Raw genomic sequence first — 21300 nt, forward strand, 5'->3', positions numbered from 1 at the left:
ACCGGTCTTTTGAAGAGTAGCAGTTTTTCCTTTTGATGTCCAATTTATCAGTTTGTCTTTTGTGGATTCTACTTTTGGTATTCTATCTAAGAAATCATTACTTAGGGGTGCCTGGGTGGTGCCTGGGTGGTGCCTGGGTGGCTCAGTCGTTAAGCGTCTGCCTTCGGCTCAGGTCATGATCCCAGGGTGCTGGGATCGAGCCCCACATCGGGCTCTCTGCTCAGCGGGAAGCCTGCTTCTTCCTCTCCCACTCCCCCTGATTGTGTTCCCTCTCCTGTCTCTCTCTCTCTCTCTCTCTCTCTCTCTCTCTCTCTCTGTCAAAAAAAAGAAAGAAAGAAATCATTACTTAACCCAAGGTCACCTAATCCAAGGCCACATGCCTAATTCTATGCTTTCTTCTAGAAGTTTTGCAATGATAGGTTTTACATTTAAGAATGGTCCAATTTGAGTTAACTTTTGTATATGGTACTTTCCTTTTTTTACATATGGATATCGTAATTGTCCCAATATCATTGTGAAAAGACTACCCTTTCTGTACTGCATTACCTTTTGCACCTTTGTCGACAGGGGTCCAAAACTATGAACAGCCCACTTTTCCATCAGCAGGTGGATAGGTAAATGAGTGGTAGTGTATCCATACAGTGGAGTTCTGTGCTTATACAGGCAACAACAGGGATGTATCTCAAAATTATGTGGCGTGAAAGAAGCCTGAGGGATACATACTGCATAATTCTAGAAACTAGAAAATGCTAATTAACCTATATAGAAAACAGTGTACTTAATTCTGGGTATCAAGGAGGGTGGCAATAGAAGGGGAGATTACAAGGGGTCAGACTTTAAAATACGTGCATTTTATTATATATTATACCTCAATAAAACTGTTACAAATAAAATTCTAAAAATTTTGTAGAATAACACAGTAAACTTTTGATAGCTAAAATTTTTCTTTTCTTATTCCTTAATCTTTTCTTCATACAATAACCCCTGCTTTATTATTCCTATTAAAAAGTGGTGTGTAGATCTCAACATAGCATTCAGAAAATGTGACCATTGTAAACTCATTTTAGGTATACCTTCTATTTCTTTATTCAAGTCCTTATGTGATGTCAGTTCCTACAGGGTCTATTATCTTTCCTTGGTACCATTGTTCAACTACGTACAACCCACTTTGTTATCCTTTTAACTCATACTCCCCCAAATGTCCACACTTATTTCACCAGTAGAAACTGAAAAATGCATAGGATCAAGATATATAAGGTTTAAGGGGAAAAGTGTAAAAAAGGAAATGATCGGGGGCAGATAACATAGGGAGACAATATTATACAATTTAGATTTTAACCTAAGAGCACTACAGAGTCTGAAGAATTTTAGCTAATCCATGTCAGACAAATTTCCCTTTTAATGTGATAGATTGTGGTTACATAAAGAGGCATGCATTATTAACAAGGGGCTTTGTATCAGTCTCTTTGGTATTTTAGTTAATATGTAGTTTTTGGGGGGTGGCAGGGTCAATACTCTTCTTCTGATACTTTAATTCATTCCCAGGCTTTGTACATTATATCTGCATCCTGTCAAGTGAAATATAAGTAGCAATTCAAAGTTCAGAGCTACCTGAATTTTCTTGCCTGCTTCTTGGATTTGGGAGAATGACAGCTGTATTTAGGCTTAAGAATTTAGTCTACTGGAATTAAATACAGGCTTCATGTATTCATCCTTGCTGTTTTTCAGTATGAAATCTTATAAAATGGCATGTAAATGGTTTTAAATATCTTATTTTTCTTCCTTTCAAACCTGTAAGTCAAGGTTCACTAATTTGGGATTAGTTATGATTCTCGGTAAGGCCCTACTGATTCTCGATGACAGCAAGAGACGGCAAGAACCCAGAAAGGAAAAAGGTGATTTAGGAGCAGTGGCCAGGCTTCTGGCAACTGGAATGCTCTGTTGTTAAAGTGACTTTATTGTTAGAAGTTTCTTTGTCTTCATGCAGCACCTGTCCTTGCCTAACCAAGACCATGTCTTTCAACACCTGGCATAATATGAAACTACTAGATCATATGAGACCAGTCCTTCAGGAGGTTAGTTGAACTCAGTCCTCCAGTAGGGTGAATTGGTGACTGTGGAAGCCCATAAGTGGGTACCAGTTACTAGTAAAATAAACATGCTCAGCCCGTCCCTTGAACTGAACCCTGGGTTTTGGGATAGAGCAAAAGAATGACAGTAAGGGATACTGGCTTCAAAAGTCATGGGTGAGTACACAGTGATGTCCCGTCTGTTCTAACTACACGGACTCAGATACATGGATTCTGCTGGACCATACCATCCTGGGTCAGTTCCGGTTTTAACTCTACCACAGCTTTCTGTGGAATTTCTTGCAAGTGACTTACCTCTTCTCTAGCCCTTATTTCTTCTTATGAAAGATGAGAGAATTGACTATTTTAAGACTTCCTTCTCAGTTTTTCAGTTACATTGTATTTATTTAACATCTTACAGTGAAACTTCTAGGTAAAAATGGAAATAACTTTTTAAATCCTATCACTTGTAAAATTGGAAGAAACAGGCTAGTATACCGAAGGAGATATTGTATTGAATGAGGTCCCTAGGTAAATCTCACTTTCTATGGGGCCTGGACCTTTCAAATGTTAGCTCTTTGATTATCAGATTGTCCTCTATACTGAAGCCTATGAGCCTTACATGATAATGAGATGCTACAACTTTGCTTCTACCCCCAGTTTGATTTTAGGTGCACATGTTTAGTGTTTTCATTTTAATATATGGTTGACTTTTTGTTGATGCAGTTTAAAGAGATGGGAAGCTTCCTTGTGCATGGGCGTGCTACCCAGCCTATGATTCTCGACCATTCCTGATGAGCCGTGACTATCCTTCATCAGCCCCTTGCACCCACTCACGCTCACCGGCCCACAGCCCCCACCCCACTTACAGTAATAGGACATGCATTCTGTTCTGTGTTCTGGCTGTTAGATGTGTTGGAAATGACCGAGGAGGCTTGTCCCTCCTTGACCACATAGACAGTTGCTGTATGTGGGACTTGTTTTAAATTAATGTTATCCAGTCTCTGCTCCTGCCTCCATCAATCCATCTAGAACCCCACTGGTCTTTATTCCAGACATAATGATGATTTGCCCTGTAGTATCATTGCTGACTCCGCTCCTCCTCTTCTCAACTGCCTTTCTTTCCCCCTCATTTCCCCATACAAAGTCCAGGTATATTTTGCCCACTTCTTGGCTAGTGTTAGGAAACTTGCAGCAACAGGTGTACAGAACTTAGTGCCTGGTACAAAGTAGTCGTAGTAGATATTCAGTAAATGTTAGCTGTTTTTAGTCTTGGCTACTTTCTATTAAATGAATCAGATGAAATTGCCGTTTTATAAGTAAAAAAAGAAATCTAATGTGGGCAGTTTTATATAGTTCAACTTTATAGATATACAGTGATAGTTTTTAACCAGGATGCAAATTGGAATTATCTAGTCAGCTTTTTGCAGTATGTAAATATACACTGCCCCTATCCTATCCCATTGAATCAGGATCTTCATGCATGGATCCTGAATAAATACTTTTTTTTTTTTTTAAGAGAGAGGGGGCAGTGCACAGAAGCAGAGAGAGAATCCCAAGCAGGCTCCACACCCAGTGTGGAACCCAGTGCTGGGCTCGATCTCACAACCCTGAGATCATGACCTGAGCCAAAATCAAGAGTCTGGTGCCCAACCGACTGAGCTACCCAGGTGCCCCCCGGGTAAATGCATTTTTTTTTAAAGATTTTATTTATTCATGAGAGGCAGAGGCAGAGGGAGAAGCAGGCTCCCTGTGGAGCAGGGAGCTTGATGCAGGACTCGATCCCAGGACCCCGGGATCATGATGTGAGCCAAAGGCAGATGCTTAACCAACTGAGCCACCCAGGTACCCCATGGGTAAATGCATTTTTAAAAAGCTCCCCCGATGATTCTGATTCATATTCCTGCTAAAATACCTGTCAGATAGTCTTCCCTTCGGGTTGTTTTTCTTTTAATGTACAAGTTCTTTTATACATACCTGTATGTTTTTCATGTAATCTGTTATCTGGTCATGAACTGAAACTTTATTTTTATGACTCCACAAATTACTGTCATTTTTAACTTTCAGATATGATCAAATCTCAAATTAAGACTTATCAGTACTCAATCTTGGGAAGGCAAATCTAGGTGCTATAGGATGTTTTCATGATTTTCAAGGAATTTCCAAGTCTTCCCCCCCCCCCCCCCGCCCCGGTTATGAAAGGTCACTTCACATTCTTTCATGCAACTTAAAGTTAGGATTATGCACTTTTCCAGTATACTCTTGCATTTTCACACAAAAGAGAATAAACAGTAGTAAGCGGGCCACAGTTCAGTTTAACTTACCTTGACTCACGTGACTGACAATGTCAGCTTACCCATGTAATTTTAATGTAGCCAAGAGAAAAGTGGAGGGAGTTTCTTTGAACAGCAGCTTTCTCCCTTCACTGATGGTAATTTGTGTCCTGTTCTCTTGTTTGTTGTTAACCAGTGTTGTGAAATCTCTGGGTAAGTGGGTTCTAGATAAGCCCAAAATTACCGGCAAAATTTTTCTGTTAGCTCATTGGCAGCTATAGACAAGAATAGTAAAACACAGAAAAGAGGATTCTGAGCTTTTTTCTACTTCCTGCCACCATGTTCTCTCCGATTTGCATTCCTTCATCATGAAGTGGGCTTGCTTTAGTGGCATACATACTTCCTTAAAATACAGAGAAGTTTAAGTTTAGTGTGGCTCCTGAAGAAAAATGACTCTCAGATTTGTAAAGCATTTCATTAAAGTGTATGTATACACTAAACAACATACAGCCTTTGCTAGTTACCTCAAAAATGTTTTATCAGGAAGGAATATTGAATTTTACCTAATGCCTTTTTCTTTTCTCTTCTGTTGATTATATGGGTTTTCTCATTTGGCTTATTCATATAATTAGATAATATTCTAGCATTCTTATTAAGCTGTTAGTATTTCTGGGATAAAACACATTTAACTGTAATGGATTATTCATTACTAAGAGGTAGAAATCAGGTATTTGTATTTTACGAAATGTCTGTTCTTTAATGAAATTATAATGTGGCCTTTTTTTTGGTATGATTACTGCTATTTTGGTACCACTGGCTTTTATTACCCAAATAAAATGATTTGGGTAGCTTTTCTGTGCAGCCCTTGAGAATTATCTTTTTATGTTTAAGAGAAATTGTCTTTAAAACTGTCTGGGGCCCGGGGCACCTGGGTTGAGGCCCTGGGTGCTCAGTCAGTTGAGCTTCCAGCTCTGTGCTCAGTGCAGAGTCTGCTTCAGATTCTTTCTCCCTCTGCCGCTCCCTACTCACACTCTCTCTCTCTCTCAAATGAATAAATAAAATCTTTGAAAAACAAACAAAAACTGTCTGGGGCCCAAACCCTGTAGAAAGTTCATTCTTATCAGTTTCTTCCATAATGGTAGTAATGTTTAGATGGTAAACACTTAGGATCTGGAATTTTTTTTAAAAAACCCTGGCTTCATTCCAACGCTGTGACTTTTGGCACCTTCTAAAAGCTCTCTGTGGCTGGGCTGTAAAATGGGGGTTATAGTTTTAATGTCCTTTAAGAGTTTCTCGAGATAAGTAGTTGAAAAAGTGTCCAACTTAAATACTCAATAAGTGAAAATATTTATTTTCCTCCAATGTTATTGTCTATCTCCAGGTATTTTTTTTAATTTTCCTTTTTTTCTTTTTCCTGCTTTCCTTGGGATTTTTCTCCCAGCTTCTTGAACCATATGATTGGTTTGAATGCTCTGTATAAGGTAGTCCTCGTGGGGCACCTGAGTGGCTCAGTTGGTTAAGCAGTTAAGCATCTGCCTTGGGCTCGCTCGGGTCTTGATCCCAGAGTCCCGGGATTGAGCCCTGCCTGGGTCTCCCTCCTTGGCGGGGAGTCTCCTTCTCCCTCTGCTCTCCCCTCCCCCCCGCTCCTGTGCTCACTCTCTCAAATAAATAAAATCTTTTAAAAAAGTTAAGATAGTCCTAGAAGAAGATAAAAATTCAAAAATATTAACATTGGGTAATAGGACCACACAGGTGACTTTTCCCCTTGTCTCTTTACTCTCAAAGTTTTGTATGATGAGTACATGTTACTTCTTATAATAATGAAAAATTGAGTGAAGGAGGAGCACACATCCCATGCATGTGTGTGTATGCACGTGTATGCATGCACACGTGCGTACGTGTGTGTAGGCGGTTGATCAACACTAATGATAACATTAAGAGTGCTCCACGGGATTCAAGATAGCCTTCGGAAGTGAGCCTGTGGTAGAGAGATTTGCAATGGAGAATTTAGCTGATAAATACTCAAGTTGTTATTAAACATAAGTTCAGATTGTCTATTTCTTATATTCATTGTTAGAGTTTTTAATTAAAAACAGTGTTATTTCCTGTCTTTTTGCTGTGCCATACTTATACAGTAAGCATCATAGAGTCCATACCAAAAGCTTAATGGGACTACGTGGATGCCTGGTGCCATGCATAATAGCATGTCAGAATTTCAGAGGTTACCAGTTTCTATTTTCTTTCTTTCTGTGTTTTGAATCACTCCCTGTTATTATTTTAAAAGAATTGGCTGCTGGCCTTCCGCTCCCCCCTGCAGCTCCCCACTGCCTTCTCTCTGCCCACCGTGGCCCTACTGCACCCCCAGGCCAGGCGTGCTGTCCAGGTTCATTGCCACCTTCCACACCGCCTTCGCTCTGCAGCCTCTGCCAGAGCCAGCTCCTGGTGGACCCCTGTGGAAATGGGGCCCCCACATCCCATCATGGGAGTCCCAGAAGCCTTCCAGAGAGACACCAACCGCAAAAAGATGAATCTGGGAGTTGGTACCTACCGGGGTGCTAATGGAAAGCCTTATGTGCTCCCCAGCATCCGGAAGGCAGAGGCCCAGACTGCTGCAAAAAATTTGGACAGAGAATACCTGCCCGTCCTGAGACTTGCTGAATTTTGTAATGCAGCTGCAGAACTAGCCCCGGGTAAGAACAGCCAAGTGCTGAGAAGTAGCAGGTATGTCACCCTGAAGACCATTTCTGGAACTGGGGCCTTGAGGAATGGAGCCAGTTTTCTGCGAAGATTTTTTAAGTTCAGCCAAATGCCTTTCTGGGGAAATCAGGGACACAGGCATGCAGCCAAAGGTTAATTGATACAGTAACCCCAAGACATGCGGCTTTGACTTCACAAGCACTCTGGAGGACATTTTGAAAATGCCACAGCAAAGTGTTCTTCTCCCGCATCCCTGTGCCCACAGTTCCACCAGAGCGGACCCTTGCCCTGAGCAGCGGAAGGAAATCGCAAACAGTGGTGAAGAAGAACAGCATTTCTTGGCATTCTTTGACATGGCCTCCCAAGACTTTGCCTGCGGTGATGGCAACAAGGACACCTGGGCTGTACGCCACTTCATTGAACAGGGCATTCGTGCTGGTCTCGGCCAATCCTGTTGCCAAGAACAGGGGCCTGTATGGGGAGCATGTGGGAGCCGTCACTGTGGTCGGCCAAGATGCTGAGGCAGCCAGAAGGGTGGAGTCACGGTTAAAGATCTTGATCCGTCCCATGTATTCCAACCCTCTCTGATCAGTGGGGCCCAGATTGCCTTGACCATCCTGACCAGCCCCAACCTGGGAAAACAACGGAGGCAGGAAGTAGAAGGCGTGGCCCACCACGTCATGAGCGTGTGGACTTCACTGGTCTCCTGCCTCAAGAAGGATGGCTCCTTCCACACTGGCAGCACATCACTGACCGATTGGCGTGTTCTGTTTCACAGGTGGAGAGGCCAAGGAGTTCTCTGTCTGTATGACAAAGGACGGCCACACCTCTGTGGCAGGGAGCTACCTTGCCCCTGCCTTTCACTAGGTCGCCAAGTCATTTCCCTGGTGACCAGAGACAGCCTTCCCATCTCCGGCCTCCGCTGTTGGGAGAGTCACATGGAGGAAGGATGGTGGATGGTGGCAAGCCAGTCATTTCTTTCAACCACAACACTCAACCACTGAATGTGTTTCTCAGAAAAGAACGTGTTGTGGAATAGGGCAGAGGCTTCTGTGGTGGGTGTCCGAAACTTTGTGGCTCAAAACCGAACTCCTGCTCATCCTTTAACTCGAGCTGTTCCAAAAGAGTTTACATGTACAAGAAAGACCTAGCCCCCCAAAAAACACAAAAAGCAAAAAACCTCGCAATCATACCATTGCGATGTTCCAGAAGCTTTCACTGCCACACATGATGGTGTTGGGGGCACCTCTGTAGACCCAGCCTGAGAATAGCACCTGTGGGAGGCGTTGCGGGAAGACCCCGCTCTAGCATTAGCAGGCAGCCTCGTGTTTGTCCTCCCGTGACTGAGCAAGCTGATTATCCGCAGACCTCCTTACAGAAATCGTGTTGCATGAAAACCAGCAAGCGTGCTGCCACTGCACGAGGAAAATAAAAGATGTCATTTTCTATCTTATTTAAGAAAGAGAAAAGTTCTTTTTAATACTTTCAGGCATTTTAATGTTCCTGTCTTCTCCCTTAGTGTTGCTGTTCTTTGCCTTAGGCACAGATATCTGTAACTAGCCTAGGTTCTCATCCTGTTAGAAGAGCTGTAGTAGAGGTTAGTTGGTACAAAGGGAACTTCTCTTTATTGCTGTAGAATTAATCTTTAGCTTGGAATCCCTGGTTTATGGGGCACCTGAGTGGCTCAGGCGGTTTAGCATCCCGCTTCAGCTCAGGTCATGATCCTGGGACTTGGAGGATCCAGCCCCGTGTGGGGCTCCCTGCTCAGCCTGGAGTCTGCTTCTCCCTCTCCCTCTGCCCCTCCCCCTGCTTGTGCATGCTCTCAAATAAATAAAATCTTAAAAAAAATAAATTCCTGGCTTATAAAAATAGTTTCAGTACTTAATTTGCAGAGCACGATTGATCAGTATGGCCCTTGTTAAATTCTTAGTTTTAGCTAACCTGTCTCAGTGCTATAAAGAACACATTTTTTTAAAAATGACTTCAAGTCTTCTCTGTAGCAGCAGTGAAGACTACTGGCTCTCCTTTCTCTTTTCTCCCATTTGTGCCTCACTCCTCCTTTCCTGTGCCAGATGTTGCCTAATCTTAACTTTTTTCTTTATTTATGATTATTTGATCACTCATTTCAGGAAACCTATTTATTCTTAAAATTGGTACTGGATAATTGTATTCTTTAAAACTGAGGCTAATTTGGGGCGCCTGGGTGGCTCAGTCAGTTAAGCATCTGCCTTTGGCTCAGGTCATGACCCCAGAGTCTTGGGATCGAGTCCTCGTATCGCAGTCCCTGCTCAGCGAGGAGTCTGCTTGTCCCTCTCATTCTGCCCCCACCCCCCGGCCCCGCTCGTGCTCTCTTGCTTGCTCTCTCTCAAATAAATAAATAATCTTAAAAGATAAAGCTGAGGCTAATTTTAATTCGATTGTCTTTAACTGAGATTTTCATAGTTTCTGAATTTGAAGTATTTGGGGATTTCAAGTAAGCCAACAAAGAATTTTAACTCAAGTTTGTAGTGAAAGCCAATAGACTGACTCCTCTGTGTCCCCGACTCCCGGTGAAATGACAGAGGAAAATAAAATTTACAGACAGAAATTTGTAAATTCATGACAGCACTGAGAATGGGAACAGATGGAGTGACCATCAGCAAAGCAGAGACTTCCCAGGTTTTAGAAGACAGAAGACAGATGGCATTGATGGATGAACCAGGGTGGAGGAAGCCCCAGTCCAGCATACCCATGAGGAATAGCTGCAAGTGGAATCTTTTCTTCCCCATAGATTGCTGAAGAGACTTTCAGCTGAGTCAGTAGGAACAGAGCAGAAGAGATGGTAGGACATGGTATTATGAATGCATGCATTAAGAGCTAACTGGATGTTCTGCCCACACGCCCAGCCCATACAAATGTTGCAGCTATTTTAAACTCTCAGCCTGAGGAGGACTAGGAGTTCCAGTGAAAGTGTTAGTGACCCAAGGTAAGCTCTCCTTGTTTGGATATTTGGAGAAGAATCCAACCTGTCATCCTGTTGCTTGCCCAAGAACCTTGAAGTGAAGCGTGTCTGTTAAAATGCCAGTGAACATGGAGTCTCCAGATCTGTAATGGGAAGTAGATCTACCCACCACCAGAGGAAACCTGCTCTGGTAGCCTGGGGAAGCTAGAGGAAAGAAAGCCTAGCCAATGGGGACATGAAATTATATAAAATGTAATACGATACTATTGACAGATTAGTACAGTATATGAATTAACAATTCACAAAATTACTAAATACATGGAAAAAATATTCACACTCTTCATGTAATCAAAGATGGCAGAGAAATAACAATGAGATCTTTTTCCTAATATATAAATAGCAGATTTTTTTAAAGAGTACCAATCGCTAATAGGAATATTGTGAACAGTTGTATAGTCCTTTTGAAAAGGAGTTGGACATTATGCCTAATAAACCTTAACCTCATGAAAAGCATTTTAAGTGTAGAAATAGATGGTCATTCACTGTTACACTGAAGAATTCTAACCGGCTATAATGTCTTCTATTACAGGACTTGGTAAGTAAACTGCTATATATCTCCAGAATGACATATTAAGTAGCCATAAGAATTACAGCCATGAAGTCAACAAAACAACACAGAAAAACAAGTATGACTTAAGTGGAAAGGGATGCAGAAAGCAAACTTGTGTGTACAACTTAACCTTTTCCCATCATGTCTCAGTACTTGATTGTGAGATCCTTGAAGTCGGGGATCCTGACTTGCTATCTCTATGCCCATCCGCTACTGCCCCCTGATGCCTTAGCATGGTACCTGACTCTCAGTAATTATATATTGACTCAGAAGATGGGCATAGGAAAAAGAAACAGGAAGGAAATCCAAAAATAAGCCAAAAGATCAGAGAAGCCACTTTACACAGAGAGAGCTAGCTTACTAATGAAACATGCATTAAAAAGCAGAATTTAACAGATGTCTTCATGTGAACTTAGATTCCTGAAAAATATTTCATGACTATTTACTGTGAAACTTTTTGTCAGTGTTTCTTCTAATATCTAGGGTTTTTTTTTTTTTTAAGATGGACTTATTTTATTTTAGAGAGAGAGAGAGCGCAAGCAGACTCCACACTGAGCGCAGAGCCCAACACCAGCCCGATCCCACAACCCCAAGATCACAACCCAAGCCAAAACCAAGAGTCGGTCGCCTAACTGACCGTACCACCCAGGCGCCCCCCAAATGTCTAGGTTTGATATGTCTTATTTACTTGAATAATTTTTAAGCTGGATCATCCAGACATGATTAATTCAATTCTTTTTTCTGGTTGCATTTTTTAAATTAGCAAAGCTTTCATAGACAATATGCAGTTCATAAATCTATCAATAAGAGAAACTGTAACAGTATATATATATATATATATATATATACATACACACACACACACACACACACACACACACACACACACACCTAATTTATAGCTCATACACAGTAGAACCTAAAGCAGTTATAAGTTACCCAAATTACACTTTTTTATTAGATCTGTTAAGCATCCAGGCTCTGATTATTTCTTTATCCAGTTTTGTAGCTGGTAAATTCAGTAAATAACAATGTATTTAATTTTCAAATAAGTAACATTCTCATGGTTCAAAATTCAGATGATTACTATCTGTTATGTATCCTTCCAGAGTTACCATAGCAGTACAGAAGCAAAATGTATATTGTTTATAATTATTAATTACTTAATGGTTTCGTAAACTACATAATCTTATTTCAAAAGCACGTTTAGGGGTTCAAAGACAAGTGTTAAAATAGCTGTAAATAGTAGTTTATCAGTTTTTTACCTTTCGGGTTCCACCCTGTTATTTATTTCTCAACATTATTGAAATCAAGTCATGAAAGGATGCCTGGGTGGCTCAGTCGGTTAAGTATCTGCCTTCGGCTCAGGTCATGATCTCAGGGTCCTGGGATCGAGCCCCACATCGGGCCCCTTGCTGGGTGGGGAGTCTGCTTCTCTTTCTCCCTGCCCCTCCCCCCTACTCATACACTCTCCATCTCTCTCTCTCTCACTCTCTCTCAAATAAATCTTTAAAAAAAAAAAGAAATCAAGTCATAATATGGTAACAAAACCACTGAGGCCTGGGTGAAAAAAAACACTTAGGCTATACTTAGATTCTTGTTTTAAATTATTTTGCTGTATTAAAAGATCAGTATTGATTTCCATCATTTCCCTGCATGAACCCTTCTCACCACCTACCCCTCCACCCCCAACAAAAGGCTGCTCATTCCTCTTCTTTTCCTTACCCATCATGTCCATTCTAGCCAGAGAGTTGGGTGATTTGGCTTGAACTTCTTCCCCCTTCAAGTCTCACATCTAACCTGTCCCCAGATTGGTTGAGTATCTCTTGAATCCATCCTCACCTTCTCCCTGGTCTACACTCAAGTCCACGTGGCCCTCTAGCCTTCCAGCCATTCTGCCTGCCTCTGAGTCATAGTCTGTCTTCAAAACTCCCGGTGGGTCTCCACTGCTCTGAGGACAAAAATCTAACTTCCTGGTACATCAGGTTCTATTTCTGGCCCTTTTTACTTCTTCTGGCTTCATCTCTCACTCTCCCTCCTGGGTTTACCTGGTTGGCTAGTGCTTTGTCTTTTAAGTCTCAGCCCTCACTTCTTCATTTGTTCTAGAGAATTTTTGTTAGTTTTAACTGTGGCAAGGGCTTTACCTTTGTGCTGCTGTTAGTAATTTTGCCCTGGCTGGTGGCAGAATGTATGCTGCATAGAAAGGTAGGATCTTCTAAAAAGATGCTTAAAAAGATGAATGTTTATGTTACCCATACTTACTCTGTTAGACATCTTACATATGCTGTTTTATTCATGTTAACCTTGGGTTTCCAAACAAGCTGAGACCCAAGGAGATAAAGTAATTCGAGCCTTTGTGATTTTAAGCCTGTGCTTTGATATCTGACATGTTTGACAAATCATATAAATAAATTTTATTATTCAGACAAGGCAAAATGTTAGGCCATCTTTAAGTGGTTTCCAGCTACTGTATCTTTAAAACAGTATTACTTTCCTTAGTTCAGTCTTTATTATAATTTTGTATTCTCCTTATTCAGTGCAGCTTGAATAATTGGAAAATATTATGTTGTTACATTTTAAAAATAAAACAGTGCCTCAAAAATAAAACTTTCCGACTTTGAATGTTGCTCATACAGAGCTTGGTTGTATCTTTTAAAGTGGAGGAAGACCTCCTGAGACTTTAGGGTGACAGTTACTACTAATGTTATATTTCATCTGGACTTCCTTCCACCTTCTCTTTTTAATAATGACTAATTAATAAGGTTTTGTTTATAAATATTCAAAACAGTAGTTTCTTTGTCACTTAATATTTGTCAAAGATATATTGGAATTCTAAAAGTATGAAACAAAAAAATGAATTGGACTCTGTCAAAATTAAAAGCTGCTCCTCTTCAAAAAACATGTAAAGAAAATGAAAAGATAAGCCACAGACTGGGAGAAAATATTTTCTGGTAAAGGATTTTCTTCCAGAAAATGTGAAGAACTGAAAAAACAAAAACCCAATTTTTATAAATGGGCAAAAGATTTGAACACCAAGGACATAGATGGCAGACAACCACATAAAAAGATGCTTGACATGATTTGCTATCAGTGAAATACTACTAATCTACTAGACTGACAGTACTGGAGAGAAAGCAACTAGAAATCACATACGTGTTAGTGGCAATGCAGAAGGGTACAGCCACTTGGAAAATATATTTAAACACAAATTTACCATGCAGTTTAGCAATCCCATTCCTAGGTATTTACCCAAGAGAAGTAGAAAAAAAGAAATACACACACACAAAGACTTCTACGTGAATGTTTATAGCTTCTTCATCCTTAACATCTTTTAAATGGAAACAACCCAAATAAATCTGAATGGATAAATAAATTGTGCTATTTGCAGGCAGCTGAATACCATCCAACATTATAAAAAGATATATGCACTACTGGTACATGTAACAATATGGATGTATCTCAAAAGCCATAGCTAAGTAAAAGAAACCAGGTACGAAAGGTTACATACAATATGGTCCATTTATATAACATTCTGGAAAAGGTCATAGGAACTGAAACTGGATCAGTGGCTGCCAGGGGGATGGGGTCATGGGGAAGATTGACTGCAGAAGGGTAAGAGGAACCTTTTGGGGGGTATGGAAATGTTACTTGGGATTGTGATGGTGGTTACATGACTCTATACATTTATCAAAATTCATTAAAAGGGTGATTTTATTGTATGTAAGCCAAACTGCCTTTATAGAAAAAGTTAAAGCCAGTTTTCAACATCAGAAACTATCTTCACAAATTTAAGGGTAAAGAAAATTCTAGGAGATAGATCCAGTCAGTGACTGCCAAATCAGGTCCCTTGTCTTTTGAGTCAATGGTGTTTGTTTTTTTTATTATAAATAAATCCTTATATATTAAAAAATAAGTCTTTTTTTATTATAGGATTTTGTGCCTTTACCAGTATATGATCTTCTTTCCCCCAAACAGGATCTATCTTCATTTATTTGAGTCACCCTTTATAAAGTTACTAAGTACATTGTTAAATTGTCTTCATGTATATCTTAGACAGTTTGTGTCAGTCTTATTCTTATGTACCCTTTGTGAGTGCTGTTGTAAATTCAGTCTTTTTTTTTTTTTTAAAGATTTTATTTATTTATTTTGACAGAGAGAGACACAGAGAGAGAGGGAACACAAGCAGGGGGAGTGAGAGAGGGAGAAGCAGGCTCTCCCCTGAGCAGGGAGCCCGATGCGGGGCTCAATCCCAGGACCCTGGGATCATGAGCTGAAGACAGATGCTTAACGACTAAGCCACCCAGGCGCCCCAAATTCAGTCTTTTTTCCATTATATATATATATTTTTTTCTTAATTATTAGACATTTGGTTGTTTCCAGTTTTTGGCTACTGTGAATAAAACTGTGAACATTCTTTTTTTTTTTAGATTTTATTTATTTATTTGACAGAGAGAGACACAGCGAGAGAGGGAACACAAGCAGGGGGAGTGGGAGAGGGAGAAGCAGGCTTCCCGCCAAGCAGGGAGCCCGATGCGGGGCTCGATCCCAGGACCCTAGGATCATGACCTGAGCCGAAGGCAGATGCTTAAAGACTGAGCCACCCAGGCGCCCCAAAACTATGAACATTCTTGTACAAGTCTTTTTGTGGACATACATCACTTGGGTAAAGCATAGGAGTAAAACTTTTGGTCATAGGGTATGTATGTGTTTAGCTTTTTGAGAAATTGCCATTTTTCAAAATGATTGTACCATTTTTATACTCCCATCAGCAAGGCATTAGAGTTCTGATAGTTCATCATCCTTGCCTACATCCAGTGTTGACTTTTTAATTTTGGCTATTCTAGTGGGCGTGAAGTAGGATATCCTTGTGACTTTAATTTGAACTTTCCTCTAATGTTGAGCCGTTTTTAATGAACTTTTTGGCCAAATAAATATCTTTTATGAAGTGTTTTTGAAGGTCAAGTATTATGCCCAGTTTTTATTGGGTTGCTTATAATTTTTTCATTACTTTGTTGCAGTTATTTATATACTCAGGATGCAAGTCCTTTGACAGACATAATAAGTTGCAAGTATTTTCTCCCAGCCTGTGGCTTACCATTTAATTTTCTTAACAATCTCTTCTGATGAGCAGAGAATGTTTTGATAGTCCAGTTTTTCAGTTTTTTCTTTTGTACTTCATATATTTTGTGTCCTCTCTAAGAAATCTTTTTCTCCCTCAGGGTCTCAAAGGTATTTTCCTGTTTTCTGAAAACTTCATATGTTCGCTTTACATTTGCATCTATCATACATATCAAATTAATTTTTTGGTGTAGTGTGAGAAATGCATAGAGGTTCTTTTCTCCCAAGGTTTATACAGTCGTTTCTGGACCATTTGTTGAAGATTGTCATTTCCCCCATTTAATTGCTTTGGCCCCTTCTTCCATTATACGTTCTAACTGGTTATTTGAGAAGAAATTTATTTTTTATGTAACATATTTGTTAACAGAACCATTTACCCTTTGAAATCTCTTATAATAGCAATTTTTCAGTTGATTCCTTTGGCCTAAGTATGAAATCATATTCATTTTATAATGATCATTTGCTCCTTATTTCTCTTTCTGATGTCATCAGATGCTACTTCCAGAACAATGCTAAAAGGAGTGATGATAGTGGGCATTCTTATCTTATTCCTGACAAAAACATTAGTGGAAATGCTTTTATTTTATCAAGAAGCATGATGAGATTTTTAGGGTTTTGGTTTTAAGGTCACCAGTTTCTGTGTTGTGTGAGTACCAGTAAATTTCTGCTTTGTTAAGGGTTTTTATAAGTAGTGGACTTTGAATTTTATCAAATATTCTAGATCTTATGAAGATACTAATATTATTTTCATCTATTAATATGAGGAATTATATTGACTTCCTAAAATATAAAGCTGTTCTTGCAATATCTGGTTGAATCCCACTTGGTCACTTTGGTTTATTCTTCTAATGTGCTGGATTCTATATGGTAACATTTTATTTTGTTTTATTTTATTTTTTTTAAGATTTTATTTATTTCTTTGACAGAGAGACAGCGAGAGAGGGAACACAAGTAGGGGGAGAGGGAGAGGGAGAAGCAAGCTTCCCGCTGAGCAGGGAGCCCGATGCGGGGCTCGATCCCAGGACCCTGGGATCATGACCTGAGCCGAAGGCAGATGCTTAACAACTGAGCCACCCAGGTGCTCCGGTAACATTTTTTTATTTAGAGTTTTTACACTGTATTCACATGATAGGTCATATCTGACCTATCATATCTATATCTATATCTACATTTCCTCTAGTCTCTCTTTGTTAGGATTTCATCGATGTTAAGCTAGTTCTCTGAGGAGGATTTGGAAGCTCTTTCTGGAACAGTAAATAGTATTGATAATACCTGTTCTTTAAATGGCTGGAAAATTATGCCAGTGATATTATTTGTGCCTGGTAATAAACCTTAATAGTCTTAAATCCCTTTCAAAAAAGAATAGTGTGTCTTATTTACTTGGTCAAGTATACTCTAACTCTTCTAAAATTGTTAATTTTATACTAAATTCCTGGGGTTTTTTACTGAGCAGATATTCTTAATGCAGATAGGGAGTGTCATGGGTGAGTTTGCATGAAATACTTTACATTTTGAGAAAAAGGCATTAATTTGGCCTCTACCTACTTTTTTTTTTTTTAAATCTTGTTTATTTATTTGAGAGAGAGAATGAGATAAAGCATGAGATGGGGGAGGGTCAGAGGGAGAAGCAGACTCCCTGCTGAGCAGGGAGCCCAATGTGGGACTCGATCCCGGGACTCCAGGATCAGGACCTGAGCCAAAGGCAGTCGCTTAACCAACTGAGCCACCCAGGCACCCTCTACCTACTTGTGATTAGTAACGGTTTGATAGGAACTGAACTTGAGTGATCATAAACCTTTAATGCACTATTGAAATTGGAGGTGAGGTGAATGCTTCATTTAATTTCTTTAGTACAAGGAATCTCTCATTAAGAACTTTTACAGCTAATATTTTTGTTAGACTAAAGCCTAATAGTAAGTGCCTTTATTAGGAAAGTGTAAAGACAATAATGAACTCTGGAAATATGAAGATTGTTGGGATTTTTGTTTTTGGTGGGCAGGGACTGTTTGATATCTTACTCATTCAATATTGGAGAACTAGTTGGATCGTTTCTTAGAAAGTTTCTTAAAGTTTAAAATAGAGGGTTTAGAATTTGGATTGAAGATTTGTAGTCTGAAGCGCCTTGCCCTTTCTGTATGTACTAGGCTGAGTAATGGCCCACGATATCCATGACCTAATCCCTGGAATCTGTGAATGTTACTTTCTGGGACTTTACAGGTGCGATTAAGTTAAGGATCTAAAGATGGGATACTTATTCTGGACAATCTGGGTGGGCCTTAAATGTAATCATAAGTGTCCTTTTTAAGAGGGAAGTAGAAAGGGGGTTGATTACGGTAGAGGAGAAGGCAGCGTGACCACAGAAGCAGAGATTGCAGTGATGCAGCCAGGGGATTTAATTCTTTCTGCAAAGGGATTTAAGACTGCTTAGGGCCAAGGGAAGCCAGTCTCTAAAAACTGGAAAAAGCAAGGAAAAGATTCTCCCCTGGAGCATCCAGAAGGAATCTGCGCAGCTGACACCTTGATTGAGCCTTAAGACTTATTTTGGATTTCTGGCAGTCAGAAGTGTAAGACAATAGATGTGTATTATTTGAAGCCTCTGTAGGTTTGTGGTGATTTGTTACAGCAACCACAGGAGACTCATCCGTGTGGCTACCCGTCCACTAAAGCTCGGCGGCAAGGCCTTGGCCTGTGGAGTTCACAGTGCCTTTGTGGGTGGAGGGAGGGAAAGAAGGAAGGCAGAGAGGGAAGGAAAATCAGGGAATTCGTATTTTACATTTTGAGCATGGTTATAGGTGTCTAGTTTCTGAATGAAGCAGAGAAAAACAGTAAGATTGAAAACTTGAAGCCCACCCATAACCAAACAGGTTCTATAGTATTATTCTAGGACATCACTTTTAAAAAAAATTGGACAGCAAAAGGTAGAAGATAATTGAGAAACCAAATAAACCAAACCATTTGAACTTCAAGAATCCCGATCTCATAAGTTGAGGGGGGAAACCCATGCACACACATGGAGATGTCATATTTTAATTAAAATGTAGATTCAGTCCTTCGATTCCTAGTTTGGATGAAAGTTCCAACAAGGTAGTTAATTGCACTTTTGCCAAGTGAATGCAAGAAATAAACAAGCTTATATTGTTAGTTTATTTTATGACTGATTTTAATTCTTTATTTAAAACAAGTTGTAGATGCACATGATACAGAATTCTCAGAATGCAAAAAAAATGGTACGCAGTGAAAAGCCGTTGTCCCACTTCTATCCACAAGTGACTTCATTTCCATACTCACAGGCAAGCCTGTGTTACCATTATTTTACGTTGTTCCAGATACAATAAACAAGTAAATTCCTAAATAAGCCTCCTCATCTGTGTATGCCGTTCATAGCATACGAGGTACGCTGTTCTACATCTTGTTTTTTTTCACTTTAACAGTATGTTGGAGCTCCCTCCATATCACTGGGTAAAGAGCATCCTTGTGTTTTGTGGTTGCAAATGGCAACACTCCACACCCTTACACTCCCACTGCAGCGAATGGATGTGCCTGTTTCTTTACACCAGGGAGAGAGAAACTGTCTGTAAAGGGCCGGAAGTAAACATTTTAGATGCATGGGCCACATACCTTCTCTGTTGTATATTCTTGGTTTGGTTTGATTTGGTTTGTTTACAATCCTTCAAAAACAAAACCACTGTTAGCTCATGGGCTATCCAAAAAGCAGGCCAAGGGGCTATAGTTTGCTGACCTTTGCAAACATACTGTGATCAACCTGATGGGCAAAACAGTGGTGTCCCAATGTAATTTTATTTGTATTTCTCTTATCTGCAAAGTTGAGCATATTAGAGCCATTTACATTCCCTTTCCTGTGACTATTCATATCTTTTGCTCATTTTCCTATAGTTGTTGATCTTATTTATAGTAACGTTTTATATAGGGAAATTATCTCTTTTGAAATGAATTGCAAATATTTTCCTCAGTTTTATCTTTATCTTTTTACTTAGCTTGTAGAAGATTTTGTCATGTAGAAATTGTTTTGAGTAGTAAAATTTGTCAGTTATTTTTTTTTTAAGATTTTATTTATTTGAGAGAGAGAGCACGTGAGAGGGGGGAGGGTCAGAGGGAGAAGCAGACTCCCCGCTGAGCAGGGAGCCTGATGCGGGACTCGATCCCAGGACTCCAGGATCATGACCCAAGCCGAAGGCAATTGCTTGACCCACTGAGCCACCCAGGCACCCTTTGTCAGTTATGTGATGATGAGTGTTCTGTAGTAATTCATGCCTTTCCCATTCTGAGATTATCAGACAGTTCCTTCAGGGTTCTCTCCCCCCTCCCCCAGGTGCTTTTGTGATATATTTTTTTAAGATTTATTTATTTATCAGAGAGAGAGAGAGCATGAATGGGGGAGGGGCAGAGGGAGAGAGAATCTCAAGCAGACACCCCGTTAAGGGAGGAGCCCACCGCACAACCCTGAGATTGTGACTTGAGCCGAAATCAAGAGTTGGACGCTTAACGAACGGAGCCACCTAGGCACCCCGGTGCTGTTGTGATTTTATCATCTAAATCTTTGATCCGCTTACAGTTTATATTGGTGTGAGGAGCATGGATCCAACTTTATTTCTTTCCAGATGGCTCACCAGTTGTCCCCATACCGTTTATTGAATTATCCTCCATGCTCCCCTTCTCCTCCATTTGAAATGCCACCTTTATTACGCGCTAAACTATAGTATGTATTCAGATCTATTGCTGTATATTCTGTTCCATTGATCTTTCTAGACAGGCTTTGCTTTTGAATTACAACTCCCTCACTGAATTGCTGTGTGGTCATATTTCATTGAGGAACTACAGATGCAGTTAAATAAAGAAATGATCAAATCTGTCTGCAACCTTCACCTATACACCCCTGTTCTTCGCTTTACCTCACCTCCTGTTAAAAAGAAAGAGATGGCCCTCCTCTTGCATGACTCTTCTCCATTCCTCTGGCCCACTCTTAGAGGTACTTCGCTCCTGGAAGTACCCTCTCTTTTACATCATTAATTTCTCTTATTTTTGAAGTATAATTAACATACAGTGTTATGTTAGTTTCAGGTGTACAGTATAATGGTTCAACAATTCTATACATTACTCAGTGCTCATCACAATAAGTGCACTATTTATTTTTTTTTAAGAGAGAGTATGGGGGGCTGGTGGTGAGGGAGAGGGAGAGAATCTTAAGCAGGCTCCACGCTCAGCATGGAGCTGGACACGGGGCTCGATCTCATGACCCTGAGATTATGACCTGAGCCAAAATCAAGAGTCAGATGCTTAACCGGCTGAGCCACCCAGGTGCCTCGATAAGTGCACTCTTAAATCCCCTCTTGTTTATTCACCCGTCTCTCCACCCACCTCTCCTTGGGCAGCTACCAGTTTGTTCTCTGTATTTAAGAATCTGAGTTTTTATTTGTCTCTTTTGTTTCCTAAATTCCACGTATGAGAGAAATTATATGGTATTTGTCTTTCTCCTACTGATTTATTTCACTTAGCATTATACCCTCTAGGTGTTTTCGTGTTGTTGCAAATGGCAAGATCTCATTGTTTTTATGGCTGAATAATATTCCATTA

The 21300-nt window shown here is 40.1% G+C and overlaps 1 protein-coding gene and 1 pseudogene across 1 annotated transcript in view; both read left to right on the plus strand.

Annotated features, from left to right (window-relative positions):
- Nucleotides 1-21300, plus strand: part of RALA (RAS like proto-oncogene A) — a 75474-nt gene that overhangs the window by 31746 nt on the left and 22428 nt on the right. The window lies entirely within an intron of this gene.
- LOC112809725 (aspartate aminotransferase, mitochondrial-like) lies at nucleotides 1857-7906 on the plus strand (annotated as a pseudogene).

The sequence above is a fragment of the Callorhinus ursinus genome, unplaced genomic scaffold (assembly GCF_003265705.2).
Source record: "Callorhinus ursinus isolate GAN/ISIS: 27379988/994484 unplaced genomic scaffold, GSC_fseal_2.0 scaffold73, whole genome shotgun sequence".
Classification (NCBI taxonomy): Eukaryota; Metazoa; Chordata; class Mammalia; order Carnivora; family Otariidae; genus Callorhinus; species Callorhinus ursinus.